We start from the raw sequence: 12,966 nt of genomic DNA on the forward strand, positions 1-12,966 counted from the left end.
GATTTTACTGAGCGTACTTTTAATTATATAGGTGAAATTCATTTTTTTACTGTAATTCGAAAATTGTTCTACTGTAAATTTTTTGGACCTTATTTTCGGATTCAGCATTCGATTTTACATTGAAAATGACCACTAGCTTATTTAGTTCAGAAATGCTGTAAACTAGTGTAATTAAACTATGTTTGTATAAGATTAATATGAAAATACACGACTTTTATGATTTCCTCAACATTTTATAAGGGATAACATATGTCAGTCATTTGAATTTCATACATCTCATCTCATAAACGTAAGAAAAATGTATAATATTGTTTTATGAAAAATCAAAGATCTCTATGAAAAATCAAAGATCTCTATGAAAAACGAAATCATAGTAAACCGTTTTGACTAAATAAATGCAGCTTCATAAGATAATCTCATTATTTACATACGTGCTACTTGTGGCTAAAAAATAAACGATATTTGTATGAAATTCACTATTTTTGCCTGAGTGTAGATAGGCACCGATTTTTTCTTCCTTCTATTTTATAACCGTGGTAACTGCCGACTTTAACGATACCGGGAACCTTTCGTGGTCTTCTTCCGAGCCAGAACTGAATCGGCCATACGATCGCCCGAGGAGGGCACCCCAACCACTGCTGGTCTTAGTAAGAGGCACAATGCGACCAACCAGAGATTTAAGGTGGAACAGCGGACTTTCAGGAGGAATGAGTCCCAAGAGCTTCCGCTATGAACGGACGCAGATAGCAGCCATGGACAACACACAGCAAGGAACGCTACACCTGTGAGGAATGCTGCGACTAGGAAGCGCTAGTCGCTCACCCTCAAGAGAACACAAAGGCTTAGGATTATGTGGACGACGGAGATAAACAAATTCGTGATCCACGCTTACTATCTTTGCACAACACTTGAGACCGACATAAGCGGAGAACCTCAGATACTCGAGATGTTCGAGAAGGCGTACCCAAAGTTTTCAGGACGTTAGAACCAGAACGTGAGGAGTAGAGCAATCATCTACGGCACTATGCTCCAATCGCATTATACATGCGGAAATTGATCGCATTTAGCAGGATGTACAGAGAGAGCTGAGTAAAAGAAACAATAGAGCAAACGATGTGTCGAGGAGAAGTTCAGTAAGGTTAAGCGCGCCATTTACGAGTTTGGGTCGCGAATTTGTTGCGCTGGTGGAGGCATCTGCAGTTGAAGTTCAACCATTGTCATAAACCCCATCCCTTGATCGGAAGCTACTATGCGAGTTGGTCTTCAGTATGGACAAAGTGGTAGCGCAGTATCGCGACACGAACCAAATGTCACGTCTCAGGATTCCGAAGCTGCAGTATTCTTTTAAGTTGACCTGCGCCCCTCAGGTCATGCACGGTAATGTTCTTCCAATGTACTTGGAATTTGTGCAGAATTGCTGCTAATAGTGTTCTGTGCTGCTGTGGCGACGGTTATACGTTTAGTATATCGATGACACCTATAGGACAACTCGCTCCAACATCAGTATCTCTAACAAATGTGCCGCTATTGGAAGACCGACGAAATTATGTCGTCATGTGGCTTCGATCATTTTTTCGTACTGAGCTTCGCATGCTGAGAGTTCACCAGCTGATGGAGAAACTCAACACACTAGTACAGTAATTGAGTGTCTTATCATAAAAGCTAAGGTGTTACGCCGACTCTGCGAAGCGACGACAATAAGAAAAGATGTTCAGTGATAACGAGCGTGCGTGCTATGACCAAATCACGAAGGTCTACCCGATATAGCTGTTTCGAGGCCGGTACGGCACTGTAGCTCAAAAGTGGAGAAGACGTGTTGCGGTCTGAAACGCGATCCGCATCTTGAGAGGGATATTCCAAGGTGATTACTTCAGCCCGCTTTGGTTTTGTTTGGTGAGGATCCCTCTCCGTAGGATACTCAATCGGAACCAGAAAAATGGCTATCAGATACGGTATGGTGGAAGCTCACCCGAAGAGGTGACCCAAATCTTCTATATGGACGATCTTAAGATGTATGCTGACACGACGGAACGATTGGGTGTAGTCGTCAAACTAGTCAAAAGGATTGGTGGCGACATCGGCATGGAGTTTGGTCCAGAAAAGATTGGATGATTCGGGATATGGATTGTGGCGAATCGTATGAGTATCGCAAATTCCGGCAACTCCCCGGGATCTGCCACACCAACATCAAGCTTGAGCGCAGAGATAAGTTCTTCAGATGAGTCAACTGTGTATTGAAATCTTTCCTGAACGCGGGGAATAAGGTTCGAACAATTAACCCGTTTGCTATCCCGGTGTTAACGTGCAGTTTCGACGTCATCAAATGAGGCCGGACTAACCTGGAAGATCTTGAGAGAAAATTCAAAAATGTGTTTAGACAAGCAGGAATGCGCCATTCTCAGTCGGCACTAAAGAAACTCACATGGCCGCGGGGTGAAGGAAAACAAGGAGTAGTCGATATTCAGGCACCATGTGTAGCGCAGGTGCGACGAATGCGAGAATACTTAGTAGAAAGTACTAACCGACATGGAGTACATTAAGCAATTTGTGCTGCGGACCGCAACTATAGCGCACTTCACCTAGCGCAAGAAAACTACATTTTTAACAATCAACAGCAATTAAAAATCTACTAACTGTGTAGGAGGAGTTTGCAGAGTGGAGGCAGAAAGCTGTTCACGGTGCCCACTCTTACCAGTTGGAGGAACCGTATGGCACACAGTGGGACGGAATCAAAAAAAGCCGGACATTGACATATTTGCGACGAAACTATTGGTTATGGCACTTTGATGTCTTCGGAAAAGTTTCTTTATTTTTTAAGTATATACGCAGATAAAAAAAACTTTGGAAGTTGTTGCCAAAATTGATAGCCATGTATGGAAAGTTTGTAGACAAAATGATTTTATGAAACTTGAAGTAGCGAAATGGGTATCTGTTAAGCAAAAAAAGTTATTGGGTGAAATTGAAGTACATGTCGGAATACCCCCTTAAAAAGTGTTTTTTATTGTAGCTTTTTTATTCGATTTTTTACAGTTTTTCGATGTTCTAGAAAGTTGTAGATACTATCAAAACACACCATTTTGCACACCACCAACTCGCTATCTCTTTGTTTTTAGGATGTATGTCTGTTTTTTTTTTGGTATTTTAATTTTAAGGGGCTATGGTTTGTAGAGTAGCAGGTAGTAGCAGCTAAATTTATTTTTTTGTTATTCAGCCAAAAATGCCCTATTGATGCATATATAAATCATAGGGGGATCTTATGGGATTCTTGGAATAATGTAAGGTAAAATACACTAGCGTTTCAATAAATTATTTGTGTTATGAAGCATGAAAAATAACTCGGTTATATTAAATACCATGTCCAGCTTTTTCGATTCCGTCCCACTGTGCGTCGAAAAGACAGCATCGAACCGGTGACGCAGACGCTGATGAAATAAATTCGTAAGTAGAACAAAAATGATTGTACAATGCACTAATTTATTCGTTGTATTTTGCAACAAAGCATTTTCGGGCATTGTAAAAAATTGGTTTCGTTCATTTCGCGAACTGAAAAAATGGCGACAAACATTTTCGAGATTTTAAATACGTTTTTTACGTTATACAAAATTTATCCTCGAAAACGAAACTATTATTTCGTGATAGAAATCAAATGTTGCGTTATTTTCGTAAATGTTTGTATATAACACGAATATTTCGTTTGTCGCACGATTTCGTTGGCGCTTATCGAGTAAGTTTTTTCGTATAAAATATAATATAAAAATTTCAACTCATGTTTTAAGATCGATATTTGACAACATAATTTTTTTATATTTAGGAGATCGATCTGGCAAAATCTGGCAATTTCATTTCAAAGTACGTTCTATTGAGTACCTACTATAATGATTGTAATTTTTTTTTGTTCGTGACCTCAACGGAAAACTTATACGAAATTTACATGCACTCTATTTTTTGTTAATAAATTCTTTAGCAAAAGTCGTCATTAGAACAATATTATTTTTTGGGTTGATTGCGAATCTATTTCATTAATAGCAGAAATTTCTATAAACATCTTTCGTAGTGATGAGCATATTGATAGTATTTTCCGGTTGAGTAAAATGATCTTCTATCCTGGCAAGCGAGGATTTGTGATGCAAAAAGACGAAGTAAATTAACCCTTTCATGCCTAACTTTTTTCTACTGCTTGTAGAGTTTCAAAACAATTTTTCCTTGAAAACGATGGAATCAAGAAACACGAAATGCCTTTTATCATAAAGATAGGTGCTTCCATCGCAGTGCTAGAATATGCTAAAATTTGACCTTCCAATGCTCAATACAATTCTCCTAAAATATTTACAATAGTCCAATTGCGTAGAAACCGCAGCCAAAGACAGTCTGAATTGAAAGGTTTTATCAATTTTCAATAATATTGCAACATGAAGAAGGCATATGAAATAATTTGTTTCCGTCGTCAACGTAAAATGTCCCTAGCAGCACTGCTCCATTGGAATCCACTCAGACTAATTGTAATATCTACAGTTTTAGAGTTGATCCTTGTAACTGTTAATACTAAAATGAAAGGCAATAGTCACGTTTATTAGCCTTACTTGTTTTTTGTGAGCAAATCTTGCATCAATCGAAAGTTACAACTGTTTAAAAATGTTCTTGTCCACAAACAATATGAGCATGAAGGGGTTAAAGCATGTACATAAGAACACTTTATGCTAAATCGTCGCTGTTGTGCTATCTTATGACAAGCGCCATTTAGCACTAATCAAGAAAAACAATTTTGAAAGTTTGAGATAGAATATCTTGAAATTTATAAATGTTAGAAGCTTTTCGGAGAAGGCGGTAGATGCTTCTATCTTTTCTGTAGTAATCTCTCGATTCATGCGAATTTTGGTTGACTATATTGACAGTTGTTGCTTAACCCTAGAACGTTGCACTGGGGTAAAAATGTACCTCACGCCTTCTTTGGAGGCGTGTGAAGACGAGAATTCGGCATTTACCGACCTGGGACCCTAACCATAATTCAATTTAGAATTCCTAGTAAGAGTAGGAAAAGATGGTATAGCCATATACCATATATGCTTATAGCTTTCGTGGAAGCAGGTGTCAAAGTTGGCGTGGGGTACATTTGTACCCCAGTGTATGGTTACCGTTGGCGTTTCGTCAGGTTTCGTGCTGTCAGTGGAAATGTGACTCGTGACAATACCAGTTTAAATAATGGTTGTTTCACTACGTAAGTAACGATTAGTACTATATCATCTTTTCAATCATTTATTTAATTCATTTAATTTAATTTAATTTTGAAGTAGAAAAAAAATTGTCCACATTTTTGCTGATTTTTATTGTTTTATTGTTTATTTTTTATAGTTCTTCAAAACAATGGCTCGCAAGTATAATTTCCGCACAGTAACTTCTGTAACACTAACGTTGCGTTTTATCAATGTACTACTGGCCAGAATTTTTTTTTTCATTTCGATTTTCACCCGATTTCATGGTATTTGCCAAAACTCGATTTTTAAGCTCTTCTAAATAATTGCACTTTTTCAAAAATATCGGAAATCAATTTTATACAGTTTCTAGACCATTCTTTCAACTTTTATAATCATTTGATTATTTTTAAATCGGTTGAAAATTCGCAAAGTTTTGGTAATTGTTGTAGAAAAAGTCAAAACTCTTCACATGATTTTTGTTTAAATCAATTTATATAACAACGATTCAATAAATTCCTTACTTTAACTTACACAGATGCTTTCGCAATTAAAAAACGAACAAAATGATGTATTATACATTTCTTTTGTTTGCATTTTTACCTCCGAAAATTGTAATCAAACGCGTGGGGTACATTTGTACCCCAGTGCAACGTTCTAGGGTGGAAAAAGCAATTGCAACGTTCTAGGGTTAAAATGTAAACCATAGTCGCTCGCATACTTGTCATAAGTGTGTATTGATGATAAAAAATGCATAACTTCTCACGAAATGTGCACAGATTTCATATGAAAAAGACTCACAACTAATTCGTAAAATTATGCGTCATAATATTGTCAAAATCATTTTCTCTACTTCAATTAAACATAAATGGGACAGACCAGCCATAGTAAAGATCGTGGTGTGGACTGCATCGGTTCTCATCGAAAAGACAGCAGACGGCCATAGAGTAGATTGCCTTCTACGCAACGGACCTGGGCTCGATTTCCAACCCGCACGCAAGATTGGAGAATTCTCTACAGAACTTTTTTTAATCCGAAAAAGGCTGCGAATGACCTATGATTCAAACTTCTATAGTCGATATATAAAAAAAAACTCGAGGAGACAACCCCATGCCATACTTTAAGAATAGAAGTCTCATCGGCGTCGGAAGGAGTTCCGCAATAAAGCAAAGTGGACTGTGCCCAACCTAAGCCCACTAAGTCCTGCGCTAAGTTGAAGTTCTGGTTGAAATGTTGAGCCATTTGAGAATGCTGGTGTTTGTGGAAGCGCTGGAAACTAATCGTTTGATCTCGCATTTCTTAGATCAGAAGCTGTTTGCTTAGGTTTTTATCTGCGCTTCCGCGATCTGTTATATTTGATTTCCCCTCAAGAGATTTTTTTATAACTTTTTCAAGGAATCTTATCTGCCTATAGTTTTTAGGTACAGGAAGAAGGGGATAGAAGAGTCGCATTCTTCCTGAGCCAATAGATCTTAATATTGCAATGTGGTGAAGAATAAGGCTATTTTTCTGCAAAAAATGCTTAGAGCGTCTTTTAAGGCAACGTTTCAGATTCTCCAGGCACTGTTTTTACGCAGAGCATGGCAATAGATCATATAGACTTTTCCAAAAATAGGCAAGCTTTCAGCATTCCTAAACCAGAAAATCAGCTTTAGCAAGTGCTTCAAAATAGCGTATGGCACTTGTATCGAAGATGTCTAATGGAGTATCTTACCTTTTTGTATGCTTCTATAATAATCTATTTAAAAACAGCATTTTGAATGCACAACATCATAATAAAGTGCTTTAATGGTAGTGTAGCAACGCAACCGCATGTTTTGCCGAAAGTGGCTAATAGGTAACATTTAAAACTAGTCGGTGATCACGCCGTCTATCTCAACATTGTGGGCGGATATGTAGACACGGTAGTCCTTTATAAAATACTTATCGTCAATTAACTTGATTAGTTAACTTTCGATAGGACATCACAATGCTTAGCTAATCTGGGCGAACTTTCGAGATATCTGTCACCGCTGAATTATTCTGTATCAGTTCCGTTGAATTTGTTAGAATACTTAACGGATGTTTGATCCAAAAGAAGATCAGATATGGTCTGATTGAGTTCAATGTGTATGCTTTTCAACAGGAAATCGGTGTCTTCGATGATGAATCTTGTTCGACATTAATTTTAACATTAGCTGCGTGTTTTTCATGCGAGTTCATTTATGTACTGGTTTAAAGCCCGCCACAAAAAGAGAAGTTGTCGAGTCAAGCGACAGTACAGCAAAAATATGGTAACCTATCCTTCCTTGATGTATGACTGAATGCTATCGATAGGAAAGGACAAAAGAATGTGTTTCACTCTTTTGTTTAAAAAGAATGTCGTGACAGCATTGGTACAAGTAATTCAACCAACCACACTCACAGCTCCTATAAATTGGCTCCTCAGTATAATGAATTACTGAATAGATGCTCTGCTCTTTGTCTTTGTACACCTAGCGCCAACTAATTTCAAGAATCTAGAGGTCAAGGTTGGCTACTGGAGTTCACATGAAATGAACGAAAGTCAAACAGTTTTTTTTTTGGAAATCGGGGTTTTCGGTGCTTTTTACAAGTTTCCAAGCATCGGAAATAAATATTTTATTAGGGAAGGTACAAATATTTAAAACAATCTTCGATGTCAAAATGGTGCCGAACCTCGATTACAGTCGTGTACTCCTCAACCCCGTTCTGAAAATATCTGCATTTCTAGGAAAATGGGAGATTATGCTTAACCGGAAGTCTCCATCTTGAACTTCAAAATGGCGTCAAACATCGATTTCCGTCGTCTATTCGTCCACTATTGAACATCTCATTCTCCAATAAAATTGCATCACTATGAGAATCAGATTTACAACATCAGATGCTCAAAAATAATATCGTTCATCTTTCGCTCACCTAAGCCATACTTTTACAACTCCTCTGCTTGTGGCACGACATTCGTTGCACAGTGCGAAAAAAGTATCAAAAACGTGACTTTACTCAATAGCTTGATAGAAGGCTAAGTGTTGTTATCAAAAATGCATATTTCTTATGTGAAAAAGTCTGGGGAATCGATTGCAGGTATTTAAAATGACCGTGAAGTACGCTATCATGCCCGTTTTGCCTCAATTCCCCTTTTCGTTTGAGGTTATGTTCAAAACTGAATATATAGCTCGGAAGAAAGTCGAATACGGCTGATAAAAAATAGTTTTTGTTTTGTAAAAAAGTCCAGAGAATCGATTGAAGATAATTAAAATAATCTCACGAAACGTATACACCCATTTTATCCAAATTCTCCGCAAAACTAAAGTTTGAAGGTAATCCTGGCTTTATATTTCGGTAAAAGATGCGGCTGATGATTCCTATGTATAAAAATCAAGCTTATCGTTTGAATATAGTTAGGCTTGTCGCCCGAAACGTATTTACCCGTTTTACCCCAATTCCTCCCATAACTCAAGTATAAAGTTGAACCTGGCACTACATTTCTGAAAGAGGCTGAATGCGGTTGATCAAAAGTATTATTTCTTATGCAAAAAAAATATGGGGAATCGATTGAAAATAGAATAGCCGCACAAAACGTGTGTACCCGTTTTACCCCAAATCTTCCCATATCTAAAGCGGAAAGTTAAAACTGGCTGTGCTTCTCGAAAAGAGGTTGAAGGTGGCTGATGAAAAGTGGTAATTATTATGTAAAAAAATCCGGGGAATCGGTTGAAGATAGTTGTGATGACCGCACGAAATGTTTGTATCCGTTTTACCCCAATTATTAACATAATACAAGTATGGTGATACACCTTACTCAATATTTCAGAGAGAAGCAGAAAACTATCATGTTAATCAAAAGTAATTTTTATGCCAAATAATCCAGGAAATCGATTGAAGATAGTTTGAATGACGGTACAAAACACGTCTATCCGTTTTACCCCAAATTCTTCACATAACTCAAGTTTGGAGTTAAACCTGGCTGTACTTCTCGGAAAGAGGCTGTAGTGCCAGGTTTATTTTATGCTATATTCAAGCGATAACCTGGAATTTTATACATAAGAATCATCATTTTTGATCAGAAGCATATAACTTTTTACCGAAATATAAAGCCAGGATTAACTTCAAACTTTAGTTTTGCAGAGAATTGGGGTAAAATGGGTGTATACGTTTCGTGAGATTATTCTAATTATCTTCAATAGATTCTCTGGACTTTTTTACATAAGAAATACTAATTTATATTAGGGGCCGTGCATAAATGACGTAGCATTTTGGGGGGTAGGGAGGGTATACCAAATTTGTGACGAAGTGTGACGAGGGGGAGGGTAGGGTCTGAAGTTGTGCGACGTAGCGTTAAGTTTAAAACCCATTGTTTAGAGAAAACAATTTAATGATCCTCCATTCCCAAGAGAAATAAATTTAAATTCAAACAAGTTACTTTTGATGCGGTTTTTCATGAGGTAAATTTTACGATTCGCGGAATTACGCAAATCGCAAAAATGCGAAAAGATTTTGTATGCGGATTTAACTTGCTACATTAGTTAGCTAATGTAGCTAACTAGTAGACTTAGTTTGGAAGCTGAATTGAATTTTCACTTCGTATTCAACCAAAACAAAATTTAGTAATTTAGATGAACGTATGCTTCTTAGAATCATTGGCAGCTGTAAGATTGTGAACTGAGAGAACTTCTCTTCATGCTCCCCTTGACATATAAAATTCAGAACAAAACTATCAAAAATATATTTGTCATTAAATTTTGCACGCAATTTTCTGTTATAATGAAAATGTTGATGAAAGTCGTCAAACATTTCGAAAGGACATGTATTTAAAATAATTGAAAAACATATGTATTTTTTTTTCATCGCCTGGTCGCATTGCATGGTACGAGGGGGAGGGGGTAGGTAAATGCTACGTTATTTACGAGGGGGAGGTTAGAATTTTGTGACCAAATGCTACGAGGGGGGAGGGAGGGGTCAAAAATCGCCGAAAAAAAGCTACGTCATTTGTGTACGGCCCCTTAACCGTTTTCAACTTTCTTCCGAGTTATATATTCAGTTTTACATTTCTTATAAAAGAAATGTATAGAATTCGCTCAAACTTTCAAGATTTTTTCCGAGGCCCGGAGGGCCGAGTCTTATATACCAATCGACTCAGCTCGACGATTTGGGACAATGTCTGTGTGTGTGTGTGTGTGTCTGTGTGTGTGTGTATGTAACGGACAAATTCTCATTCGTGTTTCTCAGCAATGGCTGAACCGATCTTATCCAAACCAATTTTAAATGAAAGAACTAAAAAACAGTATGAACGCTATTAATTTGTTTTTGATTCTGATGTTTAGTTTCCAAGATATGAATGTTTGAATGTGTAAAAATGGCGTTTTTTGCAGTTTTTTTAAATTATCTGCCAAAATTGACAACATAGATTAACAATTTATATGTTTTTATACAGCTTTAACGAATACCTTTCGAACAAGCTATAGATTGTTAAAATCGGACTATTATCAAAAGAGATATTTAACATTAAATGCGGACGAAAGATTTTTATCATTTTCCATTGCCAGAAATATGACCAAAAACATGAAATCTATTATTAACGCCAAAACGGCTTATTTTAGGTCAATAGTATCTTCGAAGAATTTAATGGAGGCAATATGCCTTTTCTTTTGGTATTGTGCTTTTGCTGATTAATCCCCCTATGAGTAAGATATTTTCACAAATTTTCTTGGAAGTGATTATATCGAAATGATGTCTTCAGCAAATTTGTAGCTCTTACTTTTGCGAATAACTTTACTAAAGACTTTAAATATCTATTTTGAATACTTTAAAAGTTATGGCTTGTTGTTTGTTGATTACTCTTTGTCGCCTATTTATTGTTCAATATAGTAATAATCCATTGAAATAAGCTAAACATTATTTCGATATATCGAATTTTGCATTTCATTTTACTATCTACAACAGCTAGAAATAATCACCGAACACTTGCAAGTTGTCTGGAAGGAACTTGATAACTTATCAGTACAAAAATGTTCATTTGTGCGAACCTTCTGACTGCAATTTTTCTAACTTATAACCATCGGATCGATCTGAAACATATCAGAAAATGAAAAGCGAAATAAATAACTCCAAGCAACGGTGTAGCCAAGAGAAGGTTTTGGGGTTTAACACCATACAACCCCCCCCCCCCCTCCCACCACACCCAAAAAAAAATTGGATTTAAGTTGAAAATTTATTGATGCAGACTGATTTAATTCAATATTACAATAACAATTATCTGATCCGTAGATTGATAACCTGTTGTTGTAAACATCATGAGGACTTTTGATAAATTGTCGGAATGGGGTCCTCCTGATATGTAACTGATCTATTGGTCTTGATTCCATAGTTGTCAATATCAAATTCCTGCCTGAAAACATTCCAATAGAAAATTCCAGAGTTCTGTAATCAATCATAATCCTCAGATTTATTTTCAAATTGAGCTCGTTTTTGTAGAGATGCACTGTAATAAGGGTCTTTATTTAATAGGAAGCGAAGTTAAAATTGATTTAATGTAAACATAGAACTGCTCACCAAAAAAATGCATAACTTTCAACATTTGCTAAAAATGGTTTTGCCTTTCTCATTCACTCTAAAATTCGTCAATCTAATCCCGACCCGGAGAGCCGTGTGTCATATGCCAATCGACTGAGCTCGTCGAGATCAGAAAATGTGTGTGTGTATGTATGTGTATATGTGGAAAAAATGTGACCTCTGTTTCTCAGAGATGGCTGAACCGATTTGCACAAAGTTAGTCTCAAATGAAAGGTACAACCTTCCCATCGGCTGCTATTGAATTTTTTATTGATTGGACTTCCGGTTCCGGAGTTACGAGCTGAAGAGTGCAATCACACAGCAAATTCCCATATAAACTGAAATGAAAATTTTTCAAAATCAAATTTGACTTTAAAATGCATGAAACATTGAGATGTTTGACAAAAATTGACTTCTTTGGACTTTGGTACATTTTTGCCTTTCTCATATAGAAAGGTTATGCAATCACTCCAAAAATCGTCAATTATACCGGCCCGGAGGGAGTATGCAGTGAGGGGTTGCTACTTTAAAATTAAAACTAGTTTAAAATTTCTTAACAAGTTGCAAATTTTCGGCAGGACCTGGACCTCCCGGATCTTTCTCCATGAACCGCCGCTGGTTTCAAGCGATGTTTCAGTATCACATAGTATCTCAAGATCGTGGCTGTCGATCCATTGTATGTATGTGCAAATCGTACTGAACATGTAATATACATTTCCACCATTTTATTGAACATAACCATCGTAGTCTGGACAAATGAGACAAGCACAATTGCACCACTAGGTAGATTAAAACAGGTTTTTATTTTGGGAATGCGTCGAGTTGAGACGAAAACGTAATATGATTAATAACGAGGATAACACTTTCCGAATGTAGAGAGAAATTTATGAAAAATGACGATTTCCATTCGATTCTAGCAGGTTCTGATCGATTTTGATGAGCATTTGATTTTTGTTGTATGACCAATTATATGTATAGGTCAAATGTTTAAAAACAGTAATTTAAGGTTGTTGGGGACTGACCGCTTACCTTCCTGGGTCTTCGATAGCGGTGATAGCAGTGGTGCAGCCAGGTCCAACATCGATCGTTGATTAGGTGGTGAAGGGGTAATGTTCCAAGGGGGACCAAATCCAAATTTGGCGACCGTTGATTAGGACCAATAGGAGGAAACTTCGGTAATGACCAATATCAGGTCAAGCGCACTCACGCACAAAAACTCGCGGGTTAG

At 37.0% G+C, this 12,966-nt stretch overlaps 1 protein-coding gene across 6 annotated transcripts in view; it reads left to right on the forward strand.

Annotated features, from left to right (window-relative positions):
• LOC131678908 (uncharacterized) overlaps positions 1-12,966 on the forward strand; it is a 543,408-nt gene that overhangs the window by 156,399 nt on the left and 374,043 nt on the right. The gene's annotated exons all lie outside the window — the stretch shown is intronic.

The sequence above is a fragment of the Topomyia yanbarensis genome, chromosome 2 (genome assembly GCF_030247195.1).
Source record: "Topomyia yanbarensis strain Yona2022 chromosome 2, ASM3024719v1, whole genome shotgun sequence".
Classification (NCBI taxonomy): domain Eukaryota; kingdom Metazoa; phylum Arthropoda; class Insecta; order Diptera; family Culicidae; genus Topomyia; species Topomyia yanbarensis.